The sequence below is a fragment of the Schistocerca cancellata genome, chromosome 4 (genome assembly GCF_023864275.1).
Source record: "Schistocerca cancellata isolate TAMUIC-IGC-003103 chromosome 4, iqSchCanc2.1, whole genome shotgun sequence".
In the NCBI taxonomy this organism is placed as follows: Eukaryota; Metazoa; Arthropoda; class Insecta; order Orthoptera; family Acrididae; genus Schistocerca; species Schistocerca cancellata.
This window is the reverse complement of record NC_064629.1, coordinates 252,102,501-252,120,235: the sequence shown is the minus strand read 5'-3', so window position 1 is coordinate 252,120,235 and position 17,735 is coordinate 252,102,501.

Sequence of the window (17,735 nt, the reverse complement as noted above, 5' to 3'; positions counted from 1 at the left end):
GAGAGATACCAAAGGGGCCAAGAGACCAAGAAAAATTTTAAGTCAAACACACCATATGAACTGAAGATCATAATTAAATTGAAAATTAGTAGAACAGCAGGAGAAAATGGCATCAGAGTTGAACTGCTCAATCAAACTAGGCTAAATACTGTCAGAGAAAAAAATAAACATCATTAAAAAAACGTATGAGAGACGAAATTAATATGAGAAGCTTACTTATCGATATCTTTACTGCTCATCAGACAGAAAATTCTATCTCATTAACTGCCAGATAGGATGCCGCTCCAACTGGAAAACAGGTCAGGTGAATACCAAACTGGTTTCAGACTGGAAAGATACTGCGCTCCACAGATACCCAGTTTAAAGGCAGTCCTGAGATACCAAGTGATGAGATGCAGAGACCATGTGCAACTTTGCAGATGTCAAAAAAGGAAATGAGTCTATAAATAAACCATCACTGATCCAATAACTAATGGGGGATACGATAAACATAATAAGCATACACTATGTAATCAAAAGTATCCAGACACCTGGCTGAAAATGAATTACAAGTTCGTGGTGCCCTCTATCGGTAATGCTGGAATTCAGTATGGTGTTGGCCCACACTTGGCCTTGATGACAGCTTCCACTCTTTCAGGCATATGTTCAATCAGGTGCTGGAATGTTTCTTGGTGAATGGCAGCCCATTCTTCACGGAGTGCAGCACTGAGGAGATGTATCGATGTCGGTCAGTGAGGCCTGGCACGAAGTCGGCATTCCAAAACATCCCAAAGGTGTTCTATAGAATTCACGTCAGGACTCGGTGCAGGCCAGTCCATTGTTGTTGTTGTGGTCTTCAGTCCTGAGACTGGTTTGATGCAGCTCTCCATGCTACTCTATCCTGTGCAAGCCTCTTCATCTCCCAGTACCTACTGCAGCCTACATCCTTCTGAATCTGCTTAGTGTATTCAGCTCTTGGTCTCCCTCTACGATGTTTCCCTCCACGCTGCCCTCCGGTACTAAATTGGTGATCACTTGATGCCTCAGAACATGTCTTACCAACCGATCCCTTCTTCTAGTCAAGTTGTGCCACAAACTCCTCTTCTACCCAATTCTATTCAATACCTCCTCATTAGTTATGTGATCTACCCATCTAATCTTCAGCATTCTTCTGTAGCACCACATTTCGAAAGCTTCTATTCTCTCCTTGTCAAAACTATTTATCGTCCATCTTTCACTTCCATACATGGCTACACTCCATACAAATACACTCCTGGAAATGGAAAAACGAACACATTGACACCGGTGTGTCAGACCCACCATACTTGCTCCGGACACTGCGAGAGGGCTGTACAAGCAATGATCACACGCACGGCACAGCGGACACACCAGGAACCATGGTGTTGGCCGTCGAATGGCGCTAGCTGCGCAGCATTTGTGCACCGCCGCCGTCAGTGGCAGCCAGTTTGCCGTGGCATACGGAGCTCCATCGCAGTCTTTAACACTGGTAGCATGCCGCGACAGCGTGGCCGTGAACCGTATGTGCAGTTGACGGACTTTGAGCGAGGGCGTATAGTGGGCATGCGGGAGGCCGGGTGCACGTACCGCCGAATTGCTCAACACGTGGGGCGTGAGGTCTCCACAGTACATCAATGTTGTCGCCAGTGGTCGGCGGAAGGTGCACGTGCCCGTCGACCTGGGACCGGACCGCAGCAATGCACGGATGCACGCCAAGACCGTAGGATCCTACGCAGTGCCGTAGGGGACCGCACCACCACTTCCCAGCAAATTAGGGACACTGTTGCTCCTGGGGTATCGGCGAGGACCATTCGCAACCGCCTCCATGAAGCTGGGCTACGGTCCCGCACACCGTTAGGCCGTCTTCCGCTCACGCCCCAACATCGTGCAGCCCGCCTCCAGTGGTGTCGCGACAGGCGTGAATGGAGGGACGAATGGAGACGTGTCGTCTTCAGCGATGAGAGTCGCTTCTGCCTTGGTGCCAATGATGGTCGTATGCGTGTTTGGCGCCGTGCAGGTGAGCGCCACAATCAGGACTGCATACAACCGAGGCACACAGGGCCAACACCCGGCATCATGGTGTGGGGAGCGATCTCCTACACTGGCCGTACACCACTGGTGATCGTCGAGGGGACACTGAATAGTGCACAGTACATCCAAACCGTCATCGAACCCATCGTTCTACCATTCCTAGACCGGCAAGGGAAGTTGCTGTTCCAACAGGACAATGCACGTCCGCATGTATCCCGTGCCACCCAACGTGCTCTAGAAGGTGTAAGTCAACTACCCTGGCCAGCAAGATCTCCGGAGCTGTCCCCCATTGAGCATGTTTGGGACTGGATGAAGCGTCGTCTCACGCGGTCTGCACGTCCAGCACGAACGCTGGTCCAACTGAGGCGCCAGGTGGAAATGGCATGGCAAGCCGTTCCACAGGACTACATCCAGCATCTCTACGATCGTCTCCATGGGAGAATAGCAGCCTGCATTGCTGCGAAAGGTGGATATACACTGTACTAGTGCCGACATTGTGCATGCTCTGTTGCCTGTGTCTATGTGCCTGTGGTTCTGTCAATGTGATCATGTGATGTATCTGACCCCAGGAATGTGTCAATAAAGTTTCCCCTTCCTGGGACAATGAATTCACAGTGTCCTTATTTCAATTTCCAGGAGTGTACTTTCAGAAACGACTTCCTGACACTTAAATCAATACTCGATGTTAACAAATTTCTCTTCAGAGACGCTTTCCTTGCCAATGCCAGTCTACATTTTATATCCTCTCCAATTTGACCATCATCAGTTATTTTGCTCCCAAAATAGCAAAACTCCTTTACTACTTTAAGTGTCTCATTTCCTAATTAAATTCCCGCAGAATCACCTGACTTAATTCGACTACATTCCGTTATCCTCGTTTTACTTTTCTTGATGTTCATCTTATACCCTCCTTTCATCTTATACCCTCCTACCCATTCCGTTCAACTGCTCTTCCAAGTCCTTTGCTGTCTCTGACAGAATAACAATGTCATCGGCGAACCTCAAAGTTTTTGTTTCTTCTCCATGGATTTTAATACCTACTCCGAACTTTTCTTGCGTTTAGTTTACTGCTTGTTCAATATACAGATTGAATAGCAACGGGGAGAGGCTACAACCCTGCCTCACTCCCTTCCCAACCACTGCTTCCCTTTCATACCCCTTGACTCTTATAACTGCCATCTGCTTTCTGTACAAATTGTAAATATCCTTTCGTTCCCTGTATTTTACCCCTGCCACCTTTAGAATTTGAAAGAGAGTATTCCAGTCAACCTTGTCAAAAGCTTTCTCTAAGTCTACAAATGATAGAAACGTAGGTTTGCCTTTCCTCAATCTTTCTTCTAAGGTAAGTCGTAAGGTCAGTATCGCCTCACGTGTTCCAACATTTCTATGGAATCCAAATTGATCTTCCCCGAGGTCGGCTTCTATCAGTTTTTCCATTCGTCTGTGAAGAATTCGCTTTAGTATTTTGCAGCTGTGACTTATTTAACTGATAGTTCGGTAATTTTCACATCTGTCAACACCTGCTTTCTTTGGGATTGGAATTATTATATTCTTCTTGAAGTCTGAGGGTATTTCGCCTGTTTCATACATCTTGCTCACCAGATGGTAGAGTTTTGTCAGGACTGACTCTCCCAAGGCTGTCAGTAGTTCTAATGGAATGTTGTCTACTCCCGGGGCCTTGTTTCGACTTAGGTCTTTCAATGCTCTGTCAAACTCTTCACGCAGTATCATATCTCCCATTTCATCTTCATCTACCTCCTCTTCCATTTCCATAATACTGTCCTCAAGAACATCGCCCCTGTATAGACCCTCTATATACTCCTTCCACCTTTCTGCTTTCCCTTCTTTGCTTAGAACTGGGTTTCCATCTGAGCTCTTGATATTCATGCAAGTGGTTCTCTTTTCTCCAAAGGTCTCTTTAATTTTCCTGAAGGCAGATAAGCCTCTACATCCTTACATTTGTCCTCTAGCCATTTTGCACATCCTGTCGATCTCATTTTTGAGACCTTTGTATTCCTTTTTGCTTGCTTCACTTGCTGCATTTTTGTATTTTGTCCTTTCATAAATTAAATTCAGTATCTCCTCTGTTACCCAAGGATTTCTACTAGGCCTCGTCTTTTAACCTACTTGATCCTCTGCTGCCTTCACTATTTCATTCCTCAAAGCTACCCATTCTTCTTCTACTGTATTTCTTTCCCCCATTCCTGTCAATTGTTCCTTTATGCTCTCCCTGAAACTCTGTACAACCTCTGGTTCTTTCAGTTTATCCAGGTCCCATCTCCTTAAATTCTCCTTGAATTTCAGTCCATTACAGGGATGTTATTGTCGTGTAACCACTGCGCCACAGGCCGTGCATTATGAACAGGTGCTCGGTCGTGTTGAAAGATCCAATCGCCATTCCTGAATTGCTCTTCGACAGTGTGAAGCAAGAAAGTGCTTAAAACATCAATGTGGGTCTGTGCTGTGATAGTCCCACGCAAAACAACAAGGGGTGCAAGCCCCCTCCGCGAAAAATACGACCACACCATAACACCACCGCCTCCGAATGTTACTGTTGGCACTACACACGCTGGCAGATGACATTCACCGGGTATTCGCCATACCCACACCCTGCCATCGGATAGCTACATTGTGTACCGTGATTCGGGACTCCACAAAAGTTTTTCCACTGTTGAATCGTCCAATGTTTACGCTTCTTATACCAAGCAAGGCGTCGTTTGGCATTTACCGGCGTGATGTGTGGCTTATGAGCAGCCACTCGACCATGAAATCCAAGTTTTCTCACCTCCTGCCTAACTGTCATAGTACTTGCAATGCATCCTGATACAGTTTGAAATTTCTGTGTGATGGTCCAGATAGATGTCTACATATTACAAATTACGACCCTCTTGAACTGTCGACGGTCTGTGTCAGTTAACAACACGAGGTCCACCTGTATGCTTTTGTGCTGCATGTGTCCCTTCACGTTTCCACTTCACTATCACATCGGAAACAGTGGACCTAGGGGTGTTTAGGAGTGTGGAAATCTCAATTACAGACGTATGACACAAGAGACACCGTTCGAAGTCCGGGAGATCCGCGGAGCGCTCCATTCTGCTCTCTCATGATGTCTAATGACTACTGAGGTTGCTGATATGGAGTACCTGGTAGTAGGTGGCAGCACAATGCATGTAATACGAAAAACGTATGTTTTTGGGGGTGTCCGGATACTTTTTATCACATAGTGTAGATAGCTAACACATGCCTACGAGAAAAGTCGCGGCCATTCTAGTGGTCTCGATACGTTATTCTGTCTGGCATTTGTTCGAGAAAACTAGCCGATATTCTACTGTTTTCTTGTACAGAGAACCTTCGATACATAGCGTTATAAGTACGGACTACTGGCCGAATAGGAAGTTTACATTCAGAAGCAGATATATTAAGACTGAAGAATGAATAAGTAAAAAGTCCTAGTTGTAGCAAGAGCAAGTGTGAAATTAGTCAAGAGTGAGAGTGATCATTTGATTGTCAAGTATTAATAATAGCAATTAATAGTAATTTCTCAGTAAAAATATAGTTATGACACTCGTAACAATATTTTTACTAATAACGTAACAGTAGTTTCCCATACCTAACTCGTAATACGATTTAAGTATGGGAAACTATTGATGCGTATATCTCCAGTAATTGTGACTTTCGAGAAGATCCCTAAAAACGACTTGTTACAATATAGGCCCTCTATCGAATGCAGTAGAAAGGAACGGAATCGACAATAAAAGTTCCACACACATAAATTGCTGGATGATGTCTACATCTACATCTTCATCTACATGGATACTCTGCAAATTACATTTAAGTGCCTGGCAGAAGCTTCATCGAACCACCTTCACAATTCTCTATTAATCAAATTCAGTGTAGTGCACGGAAAGAACGAACAACTATATCTTTCCGTACGAGCTCTGATTTCCCTCATTTTATGGTGATGATCGTTTCTTCCTATGTAGGTCGGTGTCAACGAAATATTTTGACATTCGGAGGAGAAAGTTGATGATTGGAATTTCGTGAGAAGATTCCGTCGCAACGAAAAACGCCTTTCTTTTAATGATGCCTAGCCCACATCCTGTATGATTTCAGTGACACACTCTCCCATATTTCGCGATAATACAAAACGTGCTGCCCTTCTTCGAACTTTTTCGATGTACTCCGTCAGTCCTATCTGTTAAGGATCGCACACCGCTCAGCAGTATTCTAAAGGAGGACGGACACGCGTAGTGTAGGCAGTCTCCTTAGTAGATCCAGAATGAGATTTTCACTCTGCAGCGGAGTGTGCGCTGATATGAAACTTCCTGGCGGATTAAAACGGTCCGGCACCCAGTTTTAATCTGCTAGGAAGTTCCTTAGTAGATGTTACAATTTCTAAGTGTCCTGCCAATAAAACGCAGTCTTTGGTTAGCCTTTCCCACAACATTTTCTGTGTGTTTCTTCCAACTTGAGTTGTTCGTAATTGTAATTCCTAGGTATTTAGTTGAATTTACGGGCTTTAGATTTGACAGTTTTATCGTGTAACCGAAGGTTGACGGATTTCTTTCACCACTCCTGTGGATGACTTCACACTTTTCGTTATTTAGGGTCAACTGCCAATTTTTGCACTATTCAGATATCTTTTCTAAATCGTTTTTCAATTTGTTATGATTTTCTGGTAACTGTATTAGTCGATAAACGACAGTGTCATCTGCAAACAACCTAAAACGGCTGCTCAGATTGTCTCCCAAATCGTTGTATAGATAAGGAACAGCAAAGGGCCTATAACACTACGTTGGGGAATGCCAGAAATCACTTCTGTTTTACTCGATGACTTTCCGTCAGTTACTACGAACTGTGACCCCTCTGACAGGAAATCACAAATCTCGTCACATAACAGACGATATTCCATAATCACGTGATTTCACTGCAAGCCGCTTGTGTGGTACAGTGTCAAAAGCCTTCCGGAAATCCAGAGATACGGAATCGGTGTGAAATCCCTTGTCAATAGCTCTTACCACTTCATGCGAATAAAGAGCTAGCTGTGTTTCACAAGAACGATGTTTTCTAAATCCATGTTGACTATGTGTCAGTCTGTTTTCTTCGAGGTAATTCATAGTGTTCGAACACAATATATGTTCCAAAATCCTGCTGCATAAAGGCGTTAATGATATGAGCCTGTAATTTAGTGGATTACGGTACTCCTACTACCTTTCTTGAATAGTGATGTCACCGATGCAACTTTCCAGTCCTTGGATACGGATCTTTTGTTGAGCGAACGGTTGTATACGATTGTTAAATATGGATCTAATGCATCAGCATACTCTAAAAGGAACCTAATTGGTATACTGTCTGGACCAGAAGTATTGCTTTTATTAAGTGATTTACGTTTCTTCACTACTCCGAGGATATTTACTTCTACGTCACTCATGTTGGCAGCTGTTCGTGATTCGAATTCTGAAATATTTACTTCGTCTTCTGTGAAGGCATTTCGGAAGACTGTGTTTAGTAACTCTACTTTGGCAGCACTGTCTTCAATAGCATCTCCATTGCTATCGCTCAGAGAAGACATTGATTGTTTCTTGCCGCTAACATACTTCACATACGACCAGAATCTCTTTGGATTTTCTACCAGGTTTCGAGAGAAAGTTTCGTTGTCGAAACTGTTTTAAGCATCTCGCATTGAAGTCCGCGCTAAATTTCGAGCTTCTGTAAAAGATCGCCGATCTTGGGGATATTGCGTCTGTTTAAATTTGGCATGTTTGTTTCGTTGTTTCTGCAACAGTGTTCTGACCCGTTTTGTGTACCAAGGAGGATCAGCTCCGTCGTTTGTTAATTTATTTGGCATAAATCTCTCAATTGCTGCCGATATTATTTCTTTGAATTTATGCCCCATCTGGTGTACACTTATTAGTTTGGAAGGTGTGGAGATTGTCTCTCAGGAAGGAGTCTGCTTTTTTGAATAGGTATATTTTTCGTTTATTTTTGGAGGATTTGGGGGTTACAATATTCAATCTCGCTACAATAGCCCTGTATCCGTTTTGTTGCTCGTTATTAACTCAGGATTATTTGTTGCTAAGAGGTAAAGTGTGTTTTCACAATCGTATACTATTCGTGTGGGCTCATTAAATAAATGCTCGGAATAATTTTCAGAGAATGCGCTTAGCACAATTCCGGATGATGTTTAATGCGTACCTCCGGAATTGAACATGTATTTTCGCCAACATATCGAAGATAAATTAAAGTCACCACCAGCTAATATCGTATGAGTCGGGTAAGTGTTTGAAATCAAACTCAAGTTTTCTTTAAACCTTTCAACAACTGTGTCATCGGAATTGGGAGGCCGGTAAAAGGATCCAATTAATATTTTATTCTGGTTGCCAATAATGACCTCTGCCCATACTAACTCACAGTAACTATGTACTTCAATTTCGTGACAAGATAAACTACTTCTAACAGCAACAAACACGCCACCGTCAACCGTGTTTAGCCTATCCTTTCGGAACACCGTTAGGTTTTCTGCAAAAATTCGGCTGAGCTTATATCCAGCTTTAGCCAGCTTTCAGTGCCTATAACGATTTGAGCATCAGTGCTTTCTATTAGCGCTTGAAGATCTGGTACTTTCCCAACATAGCTACGACAATTTACAACTTTTATATCGATTGTTCTTGTATCTACCTTCTTCCGGTGTTCGGCCTGCACCCTTTGTGACTGAAGCCCTTCTTGTGTTTTCCCGAGACCTTCTACACTAAAAAACCGCACAGTCCACACCACATAGCCCCTGCTACCCGTGTAGCCGTCTCCGCGTATAGTGGACACCTGACCTATTCAGCGGAATCCGAAACCCAACCAACCTTTGGCGGAAGTCGAGGAATCTGCAGTCTATACGGTCGCAGACCCGTCCGAGCCTCTGATTCAGACCCTCCACTCGGCTCTGTACCAGAGGTCCGCAATCGGCCCTGTCGACTATGCTACAAATGGTCAGCTCTGCTTTCATCTTGCAAGCAAGACTGGCAGCCTCTACCACTTCCGCTAGCCGCTCAAAACCAGAGAGAATCTCTTCTGATCCAAAGTGACGTACATGATTGGTAGCGACGTGAGTAACCACCTGCAGTTGGCTGCACATTGTGCTCTTCATGGCATGCGGGAGGACCCGTTCCACATCTGGAATGACTCCACCCGGTATGCACACTGAGTGCACATTGGTTTTCTTTCCCTTCTTCGCAGCCATATCCCTAAGGGGCCCCATAATGCGCCTAACGTTGGAGCTCCCATCTATTAATAATATCACCATCTGTGATTGTCCGGATCTTGCAGGCTGAGATGTTTCCTCTGAAATAGGACAGGCGACAGCATCTGGCTCAGCGACAATGTCAGCTACAGACAGCACCTGGAACCTGTTTGTCAGACAAACTGGGGAGGCCTTACGTGCGGCCGCCTGAGAAGTCTTCCGCCGCTTCCTACGCCCAAGGACGACCTCCCACTCGACCACAGGTGAGTGGTCAACCTCAGTGCGAGCAGTAACTGGGCTGGCACCGGTGAGAACCTGTCGGAGGACTTGGACGTGCTGGACGTCCGTTGGGTCCCCAAGGCCGGCCCACAACAGTGGTGCCCATCCACCGCAGCCTCAAGCTGTGTAACTGAAGTCATCACAGCCTGAAGCTGAGAGCAAAGTGTCACCAACTGGGCTCGCATCCGCACGCAACAATCGCAGTCCCTGTCCGTACCAAGAACAGTGGAAAACTAAATTATGCAGATAAACGGACTATCAGCATGTGCTTTGCAACTGTACTGTAGACCCTGACGAAAACGCAGAAACTGTGTCTAATAAATTAGAGTAATACGCAAAGATTCAAAAACCCAGCTACCAAAGCACGCAGGTGAAAGTAAAAAATTCACTCCTGGTTAGGAACTTGTAATATGTCACAAAATCGGTTTACTTTCCGACGCAAACGAAAACGCGAGAGCCGTGTCTATTAGATATTAAATTAATACGCAGAAACTCAAGAAACTAAACTATTAAAGCACACAGAGGATATTATAAAATTCGCTCCTGGCTAGGAACTCGCAAAAGTCACGATATCGATTATTTCCCTGTTGCTGCTTGTGGCTCAGCCGGCTACTGCTGCCATCATTGAAAACTTGCCCTTGTATTACACGTCGTAAGGTACATATCGGCTTGTCGCTTTCACAGTAGGTATTTGTTCACACTCCATAAAAGTCTGGAAGCAAACGTTCTGGCAGCGAATGTTTTTGAAACAACCGAGCGATATATGTAAGGGAAGTATAGTAGCTGCCAGGTAGTCAGTTTGAAAGCTACAATCGTCTCGATAACTTGGAAGTGTCAAAAAGTGAACAACTGCGGTTATTGGCTATTACCACAGACTTCAGTCAGTGTTGTATTTAGCAATATTAGAAGTACGTGGAATGTGACCGTGTGTGTTTTAGTGCTAAGTGTACTACTGTTGCATTTTTCAGTGCGAGAGAAGTGTTTATTCGAGAATAGTTGGCATCTAATTCATCTACGTCGTAACAGTATAATAAAACGGATCTTTATGTAATAAGAAATAGAAAAGTAGAAACATCTGAAGATCACGGTCACCATTCAGCCTCAAAACACCACCAGATGTACAGGCAGAGCCCAACACTTCGTCGAAACTTTCACAACAAAGTTCGTCTACTGATTCCTTTAATCCCACGGATATTGGCAATTATTGGGATACATTAGCGTGAGAAGATATTAGTGATGATATAAAACACAAGCTTCTCACAGCTCCAAGGAAACCTGAAAATGGTTATATCTTTCCTACTTCTGAGCACAGGAGGGGACGGGTTGAACGCAGACAAGTTCACGGTAATCACTTTGAACAGTATCCATGCCTGGTGTTCTCAGAAGTTAAAAAGGGACTTCACTGAATTAACTATTCAATTTTTGTGAATAAGGAAATGGTTGAAGGAAAGAAATCCATTATCGCCTAGAAACTTGTGACTGAACCACTAACAATGTTTTTGCCAAACTTACTGGTAAAGATGGTGACCTGGAGACCCACTCTCAGCTAAAGTACCACTTTGAAGTGTCAACAGATGCATAATTATTTTTGGCGACACGAGACAACCGTAAACTTGAGGTCAATTGTCAAGACAGAGAATGAAAAGTATTAGGGAAAACTGAGACCGTCTTGTACCTATAACAAAAAAAAAAATCATATTTCGTGGAAAGCAAAATATTCCTCTGCGTGGCATAGAGATATGGGAGTCTATTAGAAAACGAAAATGATCGTGAAAGTATAGTGAGTAACGTGAGAAACTTCAGAGCTCTTCTAAGATTTAGAATTGACGCTGGATACTTGTGCCCGCATCTCGTGATCGTGCGGTAGCGTTCTCGCTTCCCACGCCCGGGTTCCCGGGTTCGATTCCCGGCGGGGTCAGGGATTTTCTCTGCCTCGTGATGGCTGGGTGTTGTGTGCTGTCCTTAGGTTAGTTAGGTTTAAGTAGTTCTAAGTTCTAGGGGACTGATGACCATAGATGTTAAGTCCCATAGTGCTCAGAGCCATTTGGATACTTGAAACTAAAACATCACCTTGAGAACACTAAAGCGAATGCAACGTACATAAGTAAAACAACGTGTAATGAATTTATTTCATGCTGTGAAACAGTGATATTATCGAGAATACTGGAGGAAATCAGAGATTCTCGTTATTACAGCATAATCTTCTATGAGACTACACATAGCGCACATCGCCCAAATGACTTTAGTTGCAAGATATGTTGATGGTGACGCCAAATTACACGAAAGCTTTTTGGGTTTCGTTGACATCCATAAAGACAATGATTGTAATGGAAACATTGACGATGAACCTCAAGAGAGTCAAGATGAAGAGCGTAACGTTACTGGTGAAGTATTAAGTACTACGATTCTAAGGAGAATGGAAAGCGTTTCTCTGTCACTGGAGAACTGTGTGGGTATAGGCTGTGATGATTGCTCAGTTAATATGTCAGAATTGAAAGGAGCTGTGGCTACAATAAAAAAGAAAGCTATCAACGCGCAGGCAGCACCGCGTCTAAGTCATCAGCTCAACCTCGCTGTCTCTCGCAGTTGCAATGTTACAAGTGTGAGAAACTCCCTTGGTACTATTGAAGAAGTAGTATCGTTCTTTACAGCGTCTAGCAAACGGTTCGCAACATTGAAGAGTCACGTAAACACTCGCTGCAGTCACATTGTCAAACGAGATGGGTTGAGCGACATGATGCTGTTATTCAATTCGCAGCTGATCTCGAACAGTTTGCAAAGTTCTTAAAGAAATACAGTGTTGGAGGGATAGAACAACGGCTGCCAAAGCCAATATTCTCCTTCGACCTCTCTCTAATTGCGAGTTTATTATCACTCTGTTTACGCTGAGTAACATTATGAGCATAACATACCCAGTCAGCAAAATCTTACAAGACCCTAGCTTGGACGTCGCGATGGCAAAAGCGAAGTTAGATTCGACGCTCAAGGTGTACGACGGCATGAGAGCTAATGCTGATATTTATCATTTAAAATTCAACATACTTCTGCCCTCACAACTACTGAAACGTGACGGTAATGATCTGTCACATAATTGAATCAGTGCTTAACTGAACTACCGTTCTTTGGTGAAGAATCACTCTGTGTTTAAAAAGAGACTTATGGGAGAGTTTCTTCAATACAAGCAAACGACCACAAACGCCCTTAATGATCGTGATTGCGTTATGCAAGCGTTGTCTGTTTGTCCTAGATCTGACTATCCAACTTCGCACACACTCTACAAAATATTTGCTTGTCTACATGCATCTATTGCTACAGTAGAACGAAGTTTTTCAACATTACGGCATATAAAGACATGGCTGAGGCCGACAGTGAAGGAGGCTCGACTTAATGGCTTAGCTGTGTTGAACACTCTCCCCGACATTGATCGTCCGATTGACGATGTGATTAACCAATTTGTCAGGAAGAATAGGCGCATAGAATTCATAATTTAAGGAAGAGAAACACAGTTGTACCTTTTTGTATCATAAGATGTCATTGTCTTCTATATGTGTATAATCAGTTTAAATAAAACTTTCTTAAACTTTGGATGTAACTTCATTATTTTTTATTACGGTAAAAGTAAAGGTACACTGTGTGATCAAAAGCATCCGGACACCCCCAAAAACATACGTTTTTTCATATTAGGTGAATTGTCCTGCCACCTACTGCCAGGTACTCCCTATCAGCGACATCAATAGTCATTATACATCGTGAGAGAGCAGAATGGGGCGTTCCGCGGAACTCACGGACTTCGGATGTGGTCAGGTGATTGGGTGTCACTTGTGTCATACATCTGTACGAGACATCTCCACACTCCTAAACATCCCTAGGTCCACTGTTTACGATGTGATAGTGAGGTGGAAACGAAGGCACATGTACAGCACCAAAGCGTACACGCCGACCTCGTCTGTTAACTAACGCAGACAGCCGACAATTGAAGAGAGATGTAATGTGTAATAGGCAGACATCTATCCAGACCATCACACAGGAAATCCAAACTGCATCAGGATCCGCTGCAAGTACTATGACAGTTAGGCGGGAGTTGAGAAAACTTGGATTTCATGGTCGAGCGGCTGCTCATAAGCCACACATAACGCCGGTAAATGCCAAACGACGCCTCGCTTGGTGTAAGAAGCGTAAACATTGGACGATTCAACAGTGGAAAAACTTGTGTGGAATTGCGAATAACGGTATATGAAGTGGCGATCCGATGGCTGGGTGTGGGTATGGCGAATACCTGTGAACGTCATCTGCCAGTGTGTGTAGTGCCAACAGAAAAATTCAAAGGCGGTGGTGTTATGTTGTGGTCCTGTCTTTCATGGAAAGGGCTTGCACCCTGATGTTTTGCGTGGCACTATCACAGCACAGGCCTACTTTGATCTTATAAGCACTTTCTCGCTTCCCACTATAGAAGAGCCATTCGGGAATGGTGATTGCATCTTTCAACACGATGGAGCACCTGTTCATAATGCACGGCCTGTGGCGGAGTGGTTACACGGCAATAACATCCCTGTAATGGACTGGCCTGCACAGAGTCCTGACCTGAATCCTATAGAACACCTCTGGGATGTTTTGAAACGCCGACTTCGTGCCAGGCCTCACTGACCGACATTGATACATCTCCTCAGTGCTGCATTCCGTGAAGAATGGTCTCCATTCCCCAAGAAACCTTCCAGCACCTGATTGAACGTATGCTTGCGAGAGTGGAATCTGTCATCAAGGCTAAGGGTGGGCCAACACCATACTGAATTCCAGCATTACCGATAGAGGGCGCCACGAACTTGTAAATCATTTTCAGCCAGGTGTCCAGATACTTTGAATCACGTAGTGTAGCTCAAGATATCTTTAGCGCCCACTCCTTGAGGTTTTTCTGTATCCGCTGATTGAGGAAGATCGATGATAGTGAACCCAAGGCATCGGGTTCTTGCAGATGTCGCTGTGCTGAAGTGTGGTCTGGCATTGTCTTCATGAAGGACCAGGTGCTCCATGTATGGACAAACTCTTCAAATTCGTTCTTTCAGTTTTCTGAAGTCTCACAGTATCTTGCAGAGTTCATGGTGGTGCCGTTAGGCATCAATTCCAGATGTAGCACACCTTGAACATCCCAGAACGCTGTGAGCATGACTTCGCCCGCTGATTTCAGGGTCTTGAACTTTTTTGGCATTGTGGTCCTTTGTGGTGGAAATCCATTGATGCTGAAACTTCCTGGCAGATTAAAGCTGTGTGCCCTACCGAGATTTGAACTCAGGACCTTTGCCTTTCACGAGCAAGTGTTCTACCATTTGAGCTAACCAAGCAAGACACATTATCCGTCCTCACAGCTATAATTCCACCAGTACCTCATCTCCTGCCTTCCTAACTTTACAGAAGCTCTCTTGCGAAACTTGCAGAACTGGCATTCCTGGAGGAAAGCATATTGCTGAGACATGGCTTTGCCACAGTCTAAGGGATGTTTCTTGAGTAAAATTTTCACTCTACAGGGGAGTGGGCGCTGATATGAAACTTCCTGGCAGATTAAAACTGAACCGGACCGAGACTCAAATTCGGGACCTTTGCTTTCGCAGGCAAGTGCTCTGAGACTCGTGAGTCGTGCTTGGACAGCTCAATGGAACAGAACTTTTCCGCGAAAGGCAAAGATCCTGAGTTCGACTCTCGGTCTGGCACACAGTTTTAAACTGCCAGGAAGTTTCATATCAGCGCACACTCCACTGCAGAGTTAAAGTTTCATTCCATTGATGCTCTCTTTTCTAGTTCAAAATGGGGAACTAGGTTTTCATCATCTGTCCCAATCATCACCATCACAGGCTCTATTCTTCTACAGATTTAAATTTTCAGGCACAGTTTCTGCGGTTAGAAACATAATTACAGTACACTGTTTCTCATGCACCGACATTGTTACTTTACACACCGCCATGTTAGACGCTACAGTTCATAACCCTCTAGCGGCAGTCGGTTGCAACTTGCGTCAGCGAAGCAGAAAAGTCGACTGATGTAATATGAATGACATGTAATATCTCAACCGATATTGAGAGCAGAATAAAAAATTTGTAGGCATTACTTTTCAGCACGCCATCGTATATACAAATAAAATGCTTATCAGAGACAAAATCATCAAGGAAAATAAGAAAGGTTAATCAAAAGTTCCCGTGGGTTGGCCTTTAGGCACTGCGACCTGAGCAGGTGTCTTGTGTTACGGTGTGATCCGTAACAAGAACACGATCTACGATATTAGCCTCAGAAGAACGATGCACACAAGACACAATGGTTCAGGCCCTGGGTTTCCGGGTTCGATTCCCGGCGGGGTCAGGGATTTTCTCTGCCTCGTGAAGACTGGGTGTTGTGAGCTGTCCTTAGGTTAGTTAGGTTTAAGTAGTTCTAAGTTCTAGGGGACTGATGACCATAGATGTTAAGTCCCATAGTGCTCAGAGCCATTTGAACCATTTTATTTTCACCTTCCTTGAAACCATCAATTGCAGTACCGGCTGTAGCTGCTTTGAAATAAACAGTGCTCAATAGATAACGACGTCAACTTGCCGCAGTCCATTATGTTGACGTTGGGTGAATGAGTTTCTTTAGACGACATAAACACTGTATTTATGAACTGTCACTATCTGTTTTCATTTGATAAGATACAAAAAATCTTAAATATAATCCTACAATCAGATGTCTAGGAATTTATTTTACAAAAAATTTAATTTATTTGTTTTTACGATTCCTGAGAAATAAATGTTTGAAATGCATCTGTGATAATAGTCTTGGCAGTTTGAGATAGACTGGAGAGGCGAGTCTTCAAAGCGTTACAATTGTTTGTTTTTGGATCAGGATGAGTAAAAATATGACTTTAATAAATAGTAACTGTGGTACACATATTGTCATCTATCAACAGGGACTGGACACACAGCAGCAACATTAACAATGCGTTCTGCAAAACTGGAAAAGTGCTGTTTGGGAGAGTAGTTCAGCAAAATGTGTGTATAATTTTTGTGTCCGCCTATCAGCAACAGATTGGAATGCAGATGAGAAATGCTAACCACAACAAACTACTAGTATCCAATAACGTACAGAGGATCCTACATAACACAATAACGTAAAAATTGAGAACTTGAAACGTCCCCTTAGAAAAATTATTGAAGTACTGTGCTGATAAACCTCTTACATGATTTGATTTTCAAACAGCTGAGCAGAACTGAACGTACTCAGACATTTCGCTCTTTACCTATTCTGATCAACACTACACTGACACACTATTTTTTAGCGCAACGCAATCTGACTTTCAATAATCCCTACAAAAGAATCGCCCTGACTAACATTAACCTATACCTTTCACAAATCACTTACCTCACAAAAAACTTCGTTATTCTAACTACTGCAATACAGCGAGCGCCACTACTGCCAGCTAAATAAAAGATTCAAACTACTGAAGGCACTAACTACTGATAGGCATAGTTAGCAAATGAAAGATTTTGATAGAGAACAAACAATATATTTACCTTAATAGTGTTCAAAGGTCATAATATATAGCAGTTCATGACATCCATTTTTACAAATGTACGGTTTCTGATGGACACACGTACAGATCATCCGCTCTCAAAAATCCGCCATCTCACTTCCCCACATCCACCACTGCTGGCGGCTCACCTCCAGCTGCGCAACGCAACGCGCTGTTAACAGCCAACTGCCCAACACTACAATGGCGATTATTACTCCAACAATGCAAACCAACCACAGCCTTCACACAGCACAGTCAGTGATTTTCATATAGAGCGCTACATGGCGTTACCAACATAAAACCTAAACAGCCTACTTACATAGCCCCCATGCTCCCCACAAAAAATTTTACAAATTGTTTTGGGCACTGGCCAATACATATTTATTAAAATTTTTCATAATTACAATAACAAAGATATCAAATGAACACACTTATTGATACAATATTGGTCAAAAGCTAAAATTTTCTCACAGTCCATAAAGACAGTCCTGATCATTCATCACAGTAAAATTGCAGTGGTTTTTTTTTTCTTAAAGACTGAGGAGTAAAAGAAAATGCACACAGAAGTAGTGGATTTCCATGCAGTCTTGAAAAAGTAGTGTTGTCCTTCCAACTGAAAGACAATGCCAACTTAACATGCAGACAGGTAATGGGCCACAACAGAGCAAA